Source organism: Adiantum capillus-veneris, chromosome 2, assembly GCF_014529385.1.
Source record: "Adiantum capillus-veneris isolate H3 chromosome 2, ASM1452938v2, whole genome shotgun sequence".
Classification (NCBI taxonomy): Eukaryota; Viridiplantae; Streptophyta; class Polypodiopsida; order Polypodiales; family Pteridaceae; genus Adiantum; species Adiantum capillus-veneris.
Window position 1 is genome coordinate 133157076 of NC_140932.1, and position 17718 is coordinate 133174793.

The window sequence follows — 17718 nt, forward strand, 5'->3', positions numbered from 1 at the left end:
GGCAAGATGAAAACAGGACTGGTTCCAGATTGTGTGGGTACTGATCCCGACACCATGAATGAAAGTACAAACTTTGCCGCTTTCGGGGCAAAGTGAAGGATCGGGAAGCTCTTTTGAAGGAGCCAAGGCCAACTTCTTTTCACTTGGAATTGGCGGCTCGATTTGGAACTACGCCCGACAGACTGACGCCACAGGCGGAGGTAGTTCGACTGGCACCCGGATGGGATGTTGCCATTACACCGAGCATTGGCAAACTTCCTTTGCAATGACAGGGGTGTTCAGGGCACGCGAGTGATGTTCTACTCGGGATCCCTTGGTACCACAAGAACTACGCCGTGGTTGACTACCGGGCCAAGAAAGCGACTTTGATAAATGAAGGGCTTAGAGATTGTACTTGATGAACTTCAGTTTTCTTACTCATTCTTTTGGGAGAATTGAATGATGGATAAAAGTTGAATATGTTTTGACCTGAAGAAAAGAACGCCAAGATTTTTCTCCACGCTCATGTCGATTGCTTTTGAGAGGGCCTGAAGATCATACCATTGATCTGATATCTGGAAGCATGCCACCAAATCGGCCACCTTATCGTGTGAGCCGAGTACAGAATGAAAAGATTATGAACTCAGTGAAAGACCTCTTGGAAAAGGGTCTTGTCCAGCCTAGTACTTCACCGTATTGCTCTCCAGTGTTGTTGGTTCTGAAGAAAGACGGATCTTGGAGAATGTGCATCGATTATAGCACTCTCAACGAAATCACCATCAAGAACAGATTTCCGATTCCTAGGATCGATGATATACTCGACAGGTTACAGGGATCCTCGTGCTTTAGCAGGATTGACTTGAAGAGTGGATATCATCAGATCGGGATAGCACCAGGAGATGTCTACAAGACAGCTTTTCGGACAACTTTTGGGTTATTTGAGTTTTTGGTGATGCCTTTTGGCTTAACCAATGCTCCTGCGACATTTAACCGGATGATGGATAGGATTTTTCGAGAGTACAGGCTATTTGTTGGCACTTTCTTTGACGACATCATTGTTTTCTCCTAGAATGAGGCAGAACACAGAGATCATCTGCTTCAAGTCTTTCAGGCATTACGAGATCACACATTAGTGATTAATGCTAAGAAAAGTGAATTTTTCCTACCAGAGATACATTTTTTGGGACACATTGTGTCAACAGCAGGAGTGCAAATGAACCCGGCCAAGATAGAGACTATCCGTGATTGGCCCGATTTGAGGAATGTCCATGAAGTTAGAAGCTTCTTGGGACTGTGTTCGTACTACACGCGGTTCATACGAAAGTTTGCAGAGGTTGCTTCCCCTTTGCATACCTTGACACAGAAAGGAGTACCTTTTTCGTGGGGACCCACAGAGGTGACTGCCTTTCAGACATTGAAAGAGAAATTCACTACAGGACCAGATTTGACTTTGCCGGACTTGCAAAAGTCATTTCAAGTATTTTGTGATGCTTGTGGTCGTAGTCTGGGTACGGTCTTGATGCAAGAAGGCCATGTCATAGCTTACGAGAGCCGTTTGTTCTCTAGGCCAGAGATGACAGCACAAATCTATGGGAAAGAGCTTTTGGTGGTTATCCATGCTCTTACTCAGTGGCGGCATTACCTACTCGGAGCGGATTTTACTGTCTTTACAGACCATCAGAGTTGGCGCTACTTCTTGTCATAGAAGCAGCTTTCGGAAAAGCAGATGCAGTGGACGAACATCTTGTCATAGTTCCACTTCCAGATTGTCCATGTGCAGGGACAGAAGAATGTGGTGGCAGATGCTTTGTCTCGAAAACCGTTGGTTCTGGCTATTTCCGCGATACATCATAGGAGCTTCGAGGATATGGTCGATCAGTATGCCACAGATACAGATTTTGCAAATATTTTCACACGGATACGGGATGGGGAGACAGTAGCTGGATACTCCCTTCAGGAAGGCTACTTGATGAAAAAGACTATGTTGTGCGTTACACAGCCGTTGAGGGAAAAGGTTATGACTGATTGCCACTGTCCACCTTTTACGGGTCACCGCGGCATTGCTACCACCATGAAAGGGGTAGAGAGAGATTTCTTTTGGCGGAGACTGAAGAAGGATGTGGAAGAGTTTGTGCGCAGTTGCTTGGTATGCCAGAAGGTCAAGTTTGACAGGCATAGGGCACAGGGATTGTTACAGCCTTTACCCATACCCACCCGCCCCTGGGAAAATATTGAAATGGATTTCATTTTTTTTAATCTCCCGAGAATACAGAATGATCACGATGATTTTCCGATTACATGGCACGCCTGAGACGATTGTCTCCGATAGAGACCCCAGATTTATGAGTTTGTTTTGGAAGGCAATTTGGAAGAACATTGGCACGCGGTTGCAGTTCTCGTCATCGTTCCACTTGCAGACTGACGGGCAATTTGAGATTGCCAATTCAGTGATTTTAGATTTATTGAAGTCTTGTATCTCGGATAAGAAGACTCAATGGGAAAAGAACTTACCTTTGGTGGAATTTGCCTACAATAACACAATACACTCTTCGACGGGGAAGACGCCATGTGAGATTGTTGAAACTGCTGCGAAGGTCCCATCCTTCCTGAGCACGAAAGATAAGAAATTTGAAGCGGATGAATATTCGCAAGATTTGGATACGGCTTTTGCCAAGGTTCGCGAGACTTTGCAGAAGTCTCAAGAACGACAGAAAAAGCCAGCGGATCGCCATCGTCGCGACTTGAAACTGAAGGAGGATGATTGGGTGCTCTTACTTTTGAGAAGGCACGTCTAAGAAAGAAAAAGGGAAAGGAGAAGCTTTTTCCAAAGCTTAGTATGTGATACTACGGACATTTCCAGATTACTAAAAAGATAAATGATGTCTCCTTCCGATTGAAACTACCAGATACTTGGAGGATTCACAATGCATTGTGTGTGAGTCTCTTGAACCCTTGCTTTCAAGAGGGGGGTATGTCACAAAGTGATGACGTGGCGGACAGCAGAAACCCTAATTTCTGCCAGAAACCCTAAAATTCTTGCAAACCCTAATTTCTGCCAGAAACCCTAATTTCCGGAAATTGCGGAGGCTGAAATTTTTATTTTTTAAAAAAAATGGAAAATGATGAGCGACGCAAATTTCGCTTTTTCTCTACTTAAATGAGAAAGAGAGAGAGAATGCTTTTGCTTTCATGTTTTGATTCTCTGTGAGAGAGAGAGAGCAATTGCTTTTGATTTGAAGCTTTTGGGGCTTTGCTTTTGGGCATCCCTTGTAACCTTTAAATTAGTGGTGAGGGCCTCACTTCTCAGGGCATCTGGACGCAGAGTCTGAGAGTGAAACCCTAACCGCTCTTTTGTACTTTGATGATTGATTAATATAAAAAGAAATACCGAAAGGGGCGCCAGTCTTTGGGGCCAATATCTCTAGGCACGGAACTCCGCCGGGCCAGTGCAAATCTATTGTGATCTGTGAATTGTTTTGAAGTGGTTATTTGGTGCTGTCGCGGTTGATTCTTGACTTGGAGTCTCCAAGTCTATTATAGAGTTCTCTGCCCAGAGGTATTGGCCCCAAAGTTTGGCGCCCCTTTCAGTATTTCTTTAACATTAATCATTGCAAAATACAACTCCCGACGGACCTCTGCTCTCAGACTTTGCGTCCAGATGTCGTGCAGAGTGAGGCCCGAGGGGCTCTTATAAAGTTTACAAGGGATGCCAAAAGTAGAGCCCAAAAAGCTTCAAACTCAAAAGCAAAGAGTCCTCAAAAGCATCTGGTCTAAAATCTACCCCAAAAAGCAGGCAACGCAAATTACAGAAATCCGTACAGCCATGCCACGTCAACAACCAGTGTCGGAAATCCGTACAATCTGCCACGTCAGCCTGCCAACGCGTTTTATGGGATTCCGTACTGCTGCCATGTCGCCTGTCCGTACAACATGTCAGTGAATTTTATGTTTTTTTTTTTTTTTGGGGGGGGGGTGTGCCACGTCATCATTTTGTGACATGCCCCCCTCTTGAAAGAATTGTAATCCCCCTCGATTACGCATGCAAAACAGATAGAGGCCATAAACTGGCCTACAGGGGGGAGGACGCCTATGGGTACGACGCCTGCTTCTCCCATCACGGCCGCTTCGACACCTAGGGGTGGGACAGAGGCGGGTACGTCCTCATCTCCGCAGCACAGGCGCACTCGCCGATCTCGGCGATCGTCAGGTGGAGGTGGTGGTTGCTGTGGAGGAGGGTCCACAGATGCTTCGACCCCTCCTCGCTCACGACCCCCGTCGTACCCAGGCACACCTCTCGACACACCTCTTGGCACACCTCGGACACCTTGGGGGGCACACGATCCTAGTGCCTCCAAGCTCTATACTGTACAGGCAGATGGTTCTGTTGACACAATCAGAGATCACCAGGCTCATCCGCCAGGACCTGACTCAGCTAGACACCAGGACATGGATACACCCAGCACAAGAGCTGGGCACAAAGATGGCTTTCTACAGAGAGCATCTTCTCCAGCTTACGGCGGACGGTTTTGTGACGAGGCCTAGATACATGGACACTGAAACCGGCCCATAGGGCGGTAGGCGTTGGCTTTCACCCGAAATTCTTTACTTTATGCACACACACAGAGCACTTTGCAAAGAAAACCTGCGACGGGAGTTAACACTTGAATACACACACAGCTCAGAAGCTAGAATGCTCCGAGCAGACGCCGACAACCTGTAGGCCCCAAAATTGGCGCCCCTTTCGGTATTTCTTTATTCTTTAGGAGGGTAAATTACAAGGTAAGGTCCTGGGAATCCTTCACGTGTATCCACCTAGATACCATTTGATTTGGCCAAATTTCGGCAGCATAACAGCCCCAAAACTTGCGCGAAACCCATTCCCCTGCTGGAACTCGCTTGCACTGACGTATACCCTCTGATTCCTGTCCAAAAACAGTAAATTCAGCACGCTGTATTTACTGGTTTTTGCCCTGTTTTCAGCCCCAAACAGTCCCCTAACTGTCCTTTGCCAGTGGGGCACGATTCCCAATGATCCTGGCGTCCGTATGGCTGAAAAACAGTCAAATTACAGCGCATACACAGCGCTGATTTTGCACCTGTACGGTGAGGTTATGACCCTCACCAGTGCCTGCTTTGGAGCAGCAGTTAGCTACCCCTGTTCCTGCTCAAGGAGGCTCTTGCCTCAGCACAAAAGCATGAACCCACACAACTGTACATCAGTCAAATGAGTAGCCCTCTTGTGGGGCATCACATAACTGCACGTAGGGGAGAAAGAGAGCAGTATGTAGCGTGCGGGGCATCACTGCCGTCACCATACTGTACATAGAGGGCAAGGTAAGCATTCCATAGCTTCTGTACCTGTTGCAATCCGCCTGTGGCTGAAAATGGCGCCCCCTTTGTTGATATGCAGCTCGTTTTTGCCTCCCAGAGTGGCAGAATCGCTCACAAGCTGACACGTCGCCCAGTTTCCGAGTTTGGGCTTTCCCTGCTAAAAATATCTCAACTGGTGCGTCAGTTGACTTCGCGGCAGAGTTGTAAAGTGTTCCCCTAGTCATACCAAAGGTAATGACGCGAACACATTTCGTGGCCCAAAATAGCAGTTCCCTAAATTTTAGGAGATGCTTCCGTTGGGCTCCCACTGGTCTTCTGACCATCTATCCTCATTGGGACCGCATCCAAAAATGCAATGTGGCCCAACTGTCGGATACTTTTTGTTGGTAGTCCCACCTTGACTTTACGCCTTAATTGAGTTCACTTCCTAGTATCCACCAACTTGCTAAGTGCGACGGGGGGACCTATATGATCTTGCTCTGAGCCTAGACATCCTCTTACCATACGAATTCCAGTGCCGACCACTTCCCGTCTGCGGGTGAATCTACCGTTCACATTGGCCATACAATGTCCGACCGTTTGCTACTTCAAAAAGAGGGTCTCAAAACAAATAAAATAAACCCCATTGGAAAGAAACCAACAACCAAGGTTAGCAGTTGCCACATCTCTGTGACATGGTTAATAACTGCCACGTCCTCGTGACAGACACCCCTCTTGAAATCGCAAACGTCCTCGATTGCATACCATAAATACACGCCACTGATGATCTTGTGCTATTAACACTCTTTTATCATCGCATGTATCCGCAAGAAAGGTCGTAACATACATAGATACAAATGACTTAATGAGGCCTTCATACTTTTGCCATTTCCATCTATGGCACTGAATTCATATGTACATTTGATGTACTAGCTCTATCATTACCCCTCCTTTGCACACGTTGGGTTGGGGCATAAGTAGGATGTAACCCAAAGGCTTCAAGGTAAAGCTGCAATACATTTGGTGACTCTGACAGTTCATGCTCTTCCATCCACTTTGCATCCATAGGCGGATAGTTCTTGAACTTCACCAAATAGCGTCTTGCAACTTGTCCTTTAACTTTTCTGTCCTTATGTGCCAAAACTTGCTCAGGTACCAGGATCTCATCAAGTTCCTCAACTTCTGGCTGATCCTCAACTGACATATCTTCTGGCACATCACCCACGAAGGGTCTTAGAAGACTCACGTGAAACGCATTATGAATCTTCCACGCATCAGGCAATTTCAGCCTGTAAGCCACATCGCTGATCTTGTCAAGCACTTGAAAAGGCCCATAGTAACGCATGCTGAGCTTAGGAAACAGCCGTTCCTTACCCTTCATCTTCTTTAACCTTGCCTTTTCGAACCTTAAAAGAACCCAATCACCAGGTGATAGTAGCAATTCACGACGGTGACGATCAGCAGCCTTTTTCTGTTTTGCCTGAGTCTTCTCCAAGGCAACTTTAATCTTCTTATACATCTCATCCAAGTTCTCAACATATCGATCTGCCTCAAAGATCTTGTCCTTTGTATGCAAAATGGGAGGAACCTTTTTGCCGCCTTCAACAATCTCAAAAGGTGCTTTGCCAGTAGACGAATGCACCGTATTATTGTACGCATACTCAAGCATAGGCAAATACTGTTCCCACTTGCCCTTATTATCTGACACATAGCATTTCAGCAGATCTAAGACAGTAGAATTGGCCTCTTCTGACTGTCCATCAGTTTGTGGATGAAACGAAGACGAGAACTTGAGCGTAGTACCCATGTTCTCAAACAATCCTCTCCAGAACAAACTGGTCATGCGAGGATCACGATCACTGATAATCGATTGTGGCATACCATGGTACTTAAACACATTGTACATGAACAAGCGTGCCATCTGATCAGATTTTATCTTCTTCCTGACAGGGATAAAATGGGCCTGCTTGCTGAACCTGCAGATAATGGTCCATATACCATCATTCCCTGTTGGCGTCCTTGGAAGATCAAAGATAAAGTCCATAGCAATGCTTTCCCATGGCTTATCCGGAATCGGGAGTGGTTGTAACAACCCTGGTGCCTTTTGCCTGTCAAACTTGACCTTTTGGCAAACTATGCATGCTCGCACAAAGGCATCCACATCTCTCCTCAAGGTAGGCCAATAGAAGAACGTCTCTACCGCTTTAACTGTTGCATCAATGCCACGATGCCCGGCATACGGTGGGACATGACTCTCTTCCATGACCTTATGTCGCAGTGGCCTAGTGACACAAAGTCTGCCATGCATCATCATAGAACCATCCCTGAGGAGGTAGTGCTCATGATGTTGCCCCTCTTGTAACTGTTCAAAGATCCTTGCAAAATCTTCATCAGCAGTATATTGTTCCTTCATGTCATCTAACTCATGATGATAAGGAATTGACACAGCTGAAATTTGTGGCTTTCTTGATAACGCATCAGCCACAACATTCTTCTTGCCTTCCACATGCATAATCTGGAAGTGGAACATGGAAAGAATGTTTGCCCATCGCATATGCTTTTCGGATAACTTTGACTCTGTCAACAAGTATCGCAAGGTTTGATGATCTGTTTGGACAACAAAATCAGCACCTAAGAGGTAGTGCTTCCAGCTAGAAAGCGCATGAATCACGGCCAAGAGCTCTTTCTCATAGACTTGCATAGTCCTCTCTGGCCCTTGCAAAATTCGGCTTTCATAGGCTACTACCCGTCCATCTTGCATTAGCACTGCTCCGATGCTACTGCCACACGCGTCACACTGGACCACAAATGACTTCCTAAGATCTGGCAAAACAATAACTGGATCTGAAGTCAACTTTTCCTTTAAGAGACTAAAAGCTGAAATCTCTTTTTGGGTCCATCTGAAAGTGACCTCTTTCTTTTGCAATGCGTGAAGAGGCGATGCTATCTCTGCAAAATTTCTGATAAACCTTCTATAGTAGGAACACAATCCCAAGAAGCTTCTGACATCGTGCACAGTCTTCAAGTCTGGCCATGTCTTGATAGCTTCGACCGTTGCGGGATCCATTCTAACACCATCCTTTGAGACTATGTGGCCCAGAAAGTGGATCTCTTCAAGGAAGAATTCACTTTTCTTAGGATTGACAAGTAACCTGTGACTGCGCAGCTCTTCGAACACAATGGTCAAGTGATGCCTATGCTCCTCTTCATTCTTCGAATACACAATCATGTCATCGAAGAATGTTCCAACAAACTGTTGATGCGAGCGGAAAATCCGGTCCATCATTCTGTTGAACGTGGCAGGAGCATTTGTTAGCCCAAACGGCATCACTAGAAACTCATAAAGACCAAATGTCGTTCTAAACGCAGTCTTGTGCACATCCTCTGGGCTTATACGAATCTGATGGTACCCACTCTTCAGGTCTATCCTGCTGAAAATTGCAGCACCCTCTAAACGATCGAGAATATCATCAATGCGAGGAATAGGAAACCTATTCTTGATGGTATTCTTATTCAACGCACGGTAATCAATACACATGCGCCATGAGCCATCCTTCTTCTGCACTAGGAGCACTGGGGAGCAAAAGGGTGAAGAACTAGGCTGAATCAGCCCCTTCTCTAATAACTCCTCAACCTGGCCCATAATCTCTTTCTGTTGCGCCGCACTAACCCTGTAGGGAGGTCTATTTGGTGGGCTACACCCTGGCACCAAATCTATCCGATGGTCCTCAGGTCTCTCTGGCGGCAATTGCGACGGTAATGAATCAGAAAAACAGTCACTAAACTTTTGCAAAAATGCTGACCTTTCTTTATCTAACACAGATAAATTTGACTGATCCCTATTTGAGACATCACGTGCAAAAATCAAGTACACAGAAAGATGATTCTTTATTACAGAAGTGATAGCAGAAGCAGATACAATAGGGACTGACTCTCCTTTAAGCTTTACATCCAAGATATGAGTTTTGCCCCTATGCTGTACAGTGATCTTTTTGTTGTAGGCATCCAAGACTCCATGCACTCGGAACATCCACGGGATCCCCAACAAGGCGTCACAACCTTCCAACGGCATGATGTGAAACTCTTCAGTGTCCACATACGACTGAATATGCAGACGCAGTTTTCCAATGATGGGAGTAACACACTCTGAGTGGCCAGGACATGCCAACGCTGCCTCTGCTGTGTACCCCATCTCTTCAGCTTTGATGCCGAGCTTCATAGCTAACTCTGGGGAGATAAAGTTGGCTTTGGCACCTGGATCAAAGAAGATGAGTGCCGTCTGATCCCTAACTTTACCCCATGCCCTGCATAACTCACTGGCATCTGTGCTGGGCCTGTCACCCACCATGTCTGGCACTAAACCTGCTGTGGGTTTAGGCTTCTTGCCTTTCTGGTCTTCTTTATCCTCTGAGTCAGCTGGCCTTTTCCTTTGTGGACAATTGATAGAAAAGTGACCAGGCTGCTCGCATATAAAGCATTTGTTCTCAGCCATTAGGACCTTCTTTTCCTCGAGCGACTTGCGCACAAAAGGCTTCCTTTTCTGTTTCTTTGCCTGCGCTCCAGAAGTCCCAGCTGAATCCTTGTCCTTGGTGGCCTGTTCTGACCCCTGTGACGCATCAGGAGCCGTCTTCACAAAGGGCTTCTTCGCTGAATTTTTCTTTTGCTGCCCTCCTTTATCACTGCTCGGAAATCCACTGTCCTCTCCTTTCAACAGGGCAAGACCAGTGTTCGCAACTTCCATAAGCTGAGTAAGGGTAGCCACTCTGTTCTTTGTACAGTAATCGCGAAGCCCTTTAAGCAGCCCACAACAATACTTCTCTATCTGCTCTGTCAATGGCACAAATCTGTAGGAGGTCACTGAGAGTAATGCTTTACAAAACCTCCTATTGTACTCCAGCAAGCTCTTGCACGAAGCTGCCGTAAGCTGGTGCCAATCTGTCAGGACATCGGCTTCAAATTCATTTGATAGCCAAGCAGATGCAAACATTTGCTTGAAGTAAACCCAAGTGGCGGGTGCCTGTCCTTGCATTAACAATGTCGTCCACCATGTAAGCGCATTGTCCTTTAAGAAAGTGGCAGCTTTCCTGACCTTCGAGGCCTCTGTAAAATTCCCTCCCGCATAAGCTGTATCAAACTGCTGGAGGAAAGTGAGTGCCTTTGTCTTGTCCTCGAAACCACTGAAGGTACTGAACTTTACCGCTGCACCACCTTCTTTGTAAGCCTTCGGCTTCTCTAGTGCCCCCAAGTTGTCATACGGGATAGTCTGCAACATGGGCACTGTACTAGGCATGATCGGCACATGTTGGCCATTCACATTTTGCGTCAGAGGTGCGATATCTGGCTGCTGTCCAGAAAAACCAGCCATGCCAAAATGACCCTGTGGCACCCCAAACTGGCCCTGGTTGCCGTGGAAACCTTGCTGCATGCCGATAGTACCATACATGGGGTTTGGCATGATGCCTTGCATACCCCCGAACACTGTTCCTGGCATGTACGGCTGACTTCCAGACGCATAACCAGCCATACTTTGGAACACTGATCCACCCCCGAAATACCCAGGATGTACCGTGGGTGGTGGAAAAACTAAGTGCATAGCCTGGTATCCAGCTCCCTGTCCATTCAAGACAGCATGCTGGCTCTGAAAGGTGGCGGGCTGAACTGGCATAACCTGTGGAATAGGCGTTCTAGCCACCTCGCACGGGAGGAACCTGCTTTGGAGCCCCCGACTCCGCAACATGCGAGTGTTCCCTTTTCTCCTGCGCCTCATGAAGTACCTGGGCTTGAGCTTCAACAAGCTCTGTACGCGGCGTAGGTTGCCTATTTTGCTGTTGCACTGGTGGCGCTTGCAAGAATTCCATAAACCTCGGATTCTGCACCAGCTGCGAAAAGACATTCACCGCGGCAACTAACTGAGTCTTAAACGCATCATCCTCAAGTTGCCCTGTCATAAAGCCCTTTACTACTGGAGGGAAATTCACGTTGACAAGAGGTACAGACTGACGTGGCCGTGAGCTCTCGCCAATCTCAAAAACCATAGGAATCTCCTGCCTGTCCTTTGGAGAGGAACCCTCTTCCATAATTCCCTTCCCCTTGTCGGCCATAGTGTAATCCCCGCGTTCTTGCACTGTGTGTCTTTACCCTGAACAATCCAGGCTCACCCTTTGAGGAAAAAGTGATTGATATCCCGGCAATGGAACCATGAAACCGGCCCGTAGGGCGGTAGGCGTTGGCTTTCACCCGAAATTCTTTACTTTATGCACACACACAGAGCACTTTGCAAAGAAAACCTGCGACGGGAGTTAACACTTGAATACACACACGGCTCAGAAGCTAGAATGCTCCGAGCAGACGCCGACAACCTGTAGGCCCCAAAATTGGCGCCCCTTTCGGTATTTCTTTATTCTTTAGGAGGGTAAATTACAAGGTAAGGTCCTGGGAATCCTTCACGTGTATCCACCTAGATACCATTTGATTTGGCCAAATTTCGGCAGCATAACAGCCCCAAAACTTGCGCGAAACCCATTCCCCTGCTGGAACTCGCTTGCACTGACGTATACCCTCTGATTCCTGTCCAAAAACAGTAAATTCAGCACGCTGTATTTACTGGTTTTTGCCCTGTTTTCAGCCCCAAACAGTCCCCTAACTTTCCTTTGCCAGTGGGGCACGATTCCCAATGATCCTGGCGTCCGTATGGCTGAAAAACAGTCAAATTACAGCGCATACACAGCGCTGATTTTGCACCTGTACGGTGAGGTTATGACCCTCACCAGTGCCTGCTTTGGAGCAGCAGTTAGCTACCCCTGTTCCTGCTCAAGGAGGCTCTTGCCTCAGCACAAAAGCATGAACCCACACAACTGTACATCAGTCAAATGAGTAGCCCTCTTGTGGGGCATCACATAACTGCACGTAGGGGAGAAAGAGAGCAGTATGTAGCGTGCGGGGCATCACTCCCGTCACCATACTGTACATAGAGGGCAAGGTAAGCATTCCATAGCTTCTGTACCTGTTGCAATCCGCCTGTGGCTGAAAATGGCGCCCCCTTTGTTGATATGCAGCTCGTTTTTGCCTCCCAGAGTGGCAGAATCGCTCACAAGCTGACACGTCGCCCAGTTTCCGAGTTTGGGCTTTCCCTGCTAAAAATATCTCAACTGGTGCGTCAGTTGACTTCGCGGCAGAGTTGTAAAGTGTTCCCCTAGTCATACCAAAGGTAATGACGCGAACACATTTCGTGGCCCAAAATAGCAGTTCCCTAAATTTTAGGAGATGCTTCCGTTGGGCTCTCACTGGTCTTCTGACCATCTATCCTCATTGGGACCGCATCCAAAAATGCAATGTGGCCCAACTGTCGGATACTTTTTGTTGGTAGTCCCACCTTGACTTTACGCCTTAATTGAGTTCACTTCCTAGTATCCACCAACTTGCTAAGTGCGACGGGGGGACCTATATGATCTTGCTCTGAGCCTAGACATCCTCTTACCATACGAATTCCAGTGCCGACCACTTCCCGTCTGCGGGTGAATCTACCGTTCACATTGGCCATACAATGTCCGACCGTTTGCTACTTCAAAAAGAGGGTCTCAAAACAAATAAAATAAACCCCATTGGAAAGAAACCAACAACCAAGGTTAGCAGTTGCCACATCTCTGTGACATGGTTAATAACTGCCACGTCCTCGTGACAGACACCCACTTGTTTCATGGGATACGGTGTGCTATTGGCCATATACGCACATCTTCACACCAGTTGCAGATCGAGACTGGGAGATATAGCGGAGTACCAGCAAAGGCCAGAACATGCCCCCTGTGTGACATGGAGCCTGAGACAGAGTTGCACTACACATGCCACTGTCCCATCTACTACGAGATACGAGGCCGCCCACTGCTTGTTCAAAGAGGGCTTTGGACCACTCTCCAAAGTCATGAGGTACGAGGATCAGAGATGCCTGGGTTTGTTTCTGCTTGAGGTGCGTAGACACAAAGAGAGCCTGATGAGAGGAGAGGCCAGCCAGTCTCAGAGACACGTCGCATACTTCTTTAGAGCAAAAATTGGACACCCGGTGGAGCTACTACCACAGCAGAGCTCGTCGTCTCACACCAGAGGCACACTGATCGACCGAGCAACTGAGTTGGGGAGATCTAGACGCCCACGACTGCGGAGGACTACACAGCATCGACGTAGGCTACATCAAAGGATTCGGATCACTTTGGCTCGACATGCACGACGCCCGGTCAGACTGCTGACCATGGAGGAGATTGATGAGATCCGCCAGCGATCGATGCTGGATCTCTTGTGACTTGTGATTTAGCTATTGCTTAGTTCACACCTACCAGTTTAGGATTCCATAGTATTTTTATTTCATCGTTTTGCTACTCTAACTTTGTATCAGATTCACCACATTGTAACACTCTGGTCTCATAGGTCATTTTGGCCTTTTGAAGACGTTAATATAACATTTCATTTCATCATCTCTCTCTCTCTCTCTCTCTCTCTCTCTCTCTCTCTCTCTCTCTCTCTCTCTCTCTCTCTCTCAGCTCCATTGTATCAGCTCACCCTTTGTCTTCCCTTTGTATCAGCTTTCACCCCACCCCTACCCACTATTTTCTTTTCAGTTCTTTGTACTTATTTTGTACCCAGACCTGGTATTAAATTCACCACATGTAACCTTTTGGTCTCATAGGTCATTTTGGACTTTTGAAGATGTTAATATTACATTTCATTTCATTTCTCTATCTCTCTCTCCCCCCGGCGAGAAAAGGGGCTGCACTCTATGTACATAAGAGACCTCTGGAGATGCTCAATGGCCTATCACCCAAAGGAAGTACAAAAGCAAGGTAACAATGTGTAGGCTATGTAAACATCAAGGTGGTATGTGTGATGAGTGTAAAATGAACCATTGGGGGGGTGCATAATGCCATGTGATGTGGGCATGATTCCAATTGAAAAGAACTAACGATCTCGCCCATGTGTGAAGAAACATGCAGTAACGCTGCTTTGCTGCCCTAGAGATGCCGGCTGAAGAATCCCACTGAGTGCGAAGAGTATGCAACAGCTCGATCCAAATGGCTGTCAAAATGGTGGATGTAGGGGAGGACTGTGAGCCCAAAATGTGGGCACATCGAGCCTTCCACATGGTCCAAAGCGTGATGCTGCATATTGTGGTGAAAACAATGTCCCATTGGCGGTCTATAGAGTGCCCATTCTATATCCTAAGGAAGTAAGCATGAAGACCGGATCTGTCGGCAGGCTCTAAAAAATGGTGTGCGACCCCGTATATGGAGAATCCATGCAACTGCCTCCCACGTCACGAACCCATCAACAAACAAGAAATTGCCATCCACACTGGCTGCGCATATGGACAAACCCAAGAACAGTGCCTCAAGGACTCTCGCTCTAGACAACATCTCTGAAAAGTCGGATCATGACCAATGACTATAGCCCAAGTGCCAACAGGCAATCCTGTGTGTGCTATCATCCACATGAAAAAGCATATCTATGGCTGATCCTAAGGGTCCAGATGCATGACCAAAACTGTTGCTGGAAAGCCTCTCTCTCTCTCTCTCTCTCTCTCTCTCTCTCTCTCTCTCGTCTTGTCCTAGATATCGGACTCTCTACCGATGTGGCAGGGAGGTCCATCCACCGGCAACCAGCTCCTTTTTAAGAGGATTAAACACCCCCCTCCCCCCCCCCCCCCCCCCCTCCCCCTCCTCTGTTTAAACAACATATCTGTTTGAACAAGGGTTGGGGACAGACCATGGTGGTTATGCTAGTGGTTGAGCATCGGCCTCTCACGGCGGGCGCCTGAGTTCAAACCTCGCTGGTGTTCAATCACCTTTTTGGATTGAGCATTTGTCCTTTTGTGCAAACCAAGGCACTTGGGAAAAAAACTAAGTGTCGAAACTTGACCTGCTGAACCGGCCCAGCAAGTCAGCACGCACGCCACTTGGACGACTCTCAGGGGTGCCACATCCTTGAGAGTTCGATATTTAGAGAGAGCCCTCTCTGTCTATGGCACGTCTACATTAGAGAGACGTGGATCGCACCTAGACAGCCTCTCCCCCGGAGTGAGAACTTTTTGACCATGCTAGACGAAGGTTCATCCAAAGATCACACTACATGGACGCATACATGCCACATAGCTCAGGAGTGGCGATTGGTCATCTCCAAGTATCATCACACTGGCTAGAGATGGAGGCAAGAAGAGTTGCGGGTACCCCCAAAGGTGAGAGGTTTGCATAAAGAGAGTAAGTAGGACGAGAAGTACGCAGATGTAAAGCATATGAGAGTATCAGAGACAGATATGAGGCTTTTTTCACAGGACAGCCCACCCTACGACAGATCATGGAGACTAGAGATAAGCGCTAGTTTGGTAATTTTCTAGTGAAGATACATAGACATAGAGAGACAATCCTGGCACCTGTAGCAACACCAAAGGGTGGTAGATAATCACAGCTTGCAGAGAAGACCACCACCTGTCACACAAGCAGCAAGAGGTCAACCTATAGTATGCTGAGATATTAAGAGCTACAAGATATTCCCGAGCTCCAAGATACACAGCTCCAAGACTCCATCGCATGCACATTGAGAAAATCCAAACTCAAGCAGCCCAAGAGAGATTTGCTCTGTTGCTAGACCCAACCACAATCATATGCGCAACCCCTACAACACACCCACCCATGTACCAGATCTTACACCCACATTTGGGGAGCTAATCAGCTTGATGCACTTCATGATTGTACTTCCCTGAGCATGTGCACCCATACCCCCTAGAGATCAGGCTTTCCCCCCCCCCTTTTTCATATACCATGTATCTTGTATCCTAGCCTCCCAAGGATGATGGATCACCCCCTCCCTTAGACCCCCTTACCATAGGACCACATTTTGTTACTTTGTACTTTTGTCCTTTCCCAATAGATGGATGACACACACATGTATATTTGATTTTGTCTCGTAGGCCGACTTCGGCCTCTAATACACTCAAAAAGAGCTCTCGCTCTGTGTGTGTGTGTGTGTGTGTGTGTGTAAGAGAGAGAGAGAGAGAGAGAGAGAGAGAGAGATTCTCTGATTGTGTTTGTTAGTATACATACACACAAACACTCACTTCATACACAAACACGCGCATATATATATATATATATATATATATATATGTACACACACACACATACACCCCAAAGAAGATTTCAACCATTCAATGCTTCACATGTAGAAGTGTATACACATTTCAACCATTCAATGCTTCACATGCAGAAGTCAAATGTATGTCTAACTACCTTCTTGATTGAGGCTTGTTTTAGAACGCCAAAAATGAAAGTTAACATCCGCATACGCAAATCCTTGCTATATTTTGTCCTCTAAGATACGGATGCTAGTTAATACGTTTTGTAATCCATCTGGTGCATAACTACTGATGCTGGCCGACTCTATTGCAACTTTCTAGGAAGTGCGGGAAGGGTTGCAATCTTCAACTCTGTTTGCAGACTGCATGTGCCAATTGTAGGTGCAAGGATTAATTAAATAGCATCACTTAATACATTTTTGTCATCCTTGAGGTAGTGTATAAAAACAATCGATGGCTCCATGCTCAAAAATGTTATCAGAAAATCCTCTCTCTCTCTCTCTCTCTCTCTCTCTCTCTCTCTCTCTCTCTCTCTGTCTGTGTGTGTGTGTGTGTGTGCGCGTGCGCGCGCGCGCAGGTAATGAACATACCTCTAGTGTTTTCCAGGATTTCGCCGAGGTGGTGTGTGTGTGGTACGTGCGATACAGTTCCCGTTCTATGCGAGGTGACGGGACTCTAACTTGCTAAGTTCAAAAAAGAAAGAAAGGACTCGGGAAAAAATTGGAGTATTGTTGCCTTACCATAGTGGAATACATTTTTCCTCAACGCATGGGCATTGTGGAGCCAGTTTTTCCTCAACACATGGGGATTGTCAATTGTGGACCATTGGATTGATACGGCCACATGGCAAAGTTTAAATGTTTTCTGGCCAGCGTAAGGAAGGACTATGTGCAGGGGATAATTTTTTGCCCTACCTACACAAGGCCCTATTAAAGCATTTAACTCTTGGGAGCAATTGTGGATCGTTCGAGAAAGGTCCTTGATTGATGTCAGATGGCAAATTGATGATGGCAAATATTTTTTCTTCTAATTTCTTGTACAAGAGGCATAACTTTGCAATGTATGTATGTTGTTTTCCTCAAGTTCTATGAAGAGGATTTTGGAGTAGTGGATCAAACACATTTTGATCTAACACACTTTTCTCATCCTCTTTAGCCTAGATGTAGGCGAAAGAAAAGAGTCTGTCTATGGGTTATTAAGGATACTATGGTGGATGCTTCAGATGAAAAATTTAATGCATTTGGGGAAGATCTTAAACCCCTGAAGGTCCACTTGCTAACCTCAAAAAAGACATTGTGACTTTTCACCTTGTT

General features: G+C 46.7%; 1 protein-coding gene across 5 annotated transcripts in view; it reads right to left on the reverse strand.

Annotated features, from left to right (window-relative positions):
* The window catches only part of LOC147463660 (lysophospholipid acyltransferase LPEAT1-like), an 82834-nt gene extending 65709 nt beyond the window's left edge, over positions 1-17125 (reverse strand). The window contains exons 1-2 of one of the 5 annotated variants that reach the window (XM_086529390.1): positions 16996-17096; positions 15704-15758 (exon numbers count right to left, since the gene is read on the reverse strand). The gene's annotated coding sequence lies outside the window, so the exon portion shown is untranslated. Of the gene's footprint in view, positions 1-15703; positions 15759-16995 lie in introns of all 5 variants that reach the window. The other 4 variants (XM_086529395.1, XM_086529389.1, XM_086529392.1 and 1 more) reach the window with 4 other exon arrangements.
* Between the last annotated feature and the right edge of the window lie 593 nt (positions 17126-17718).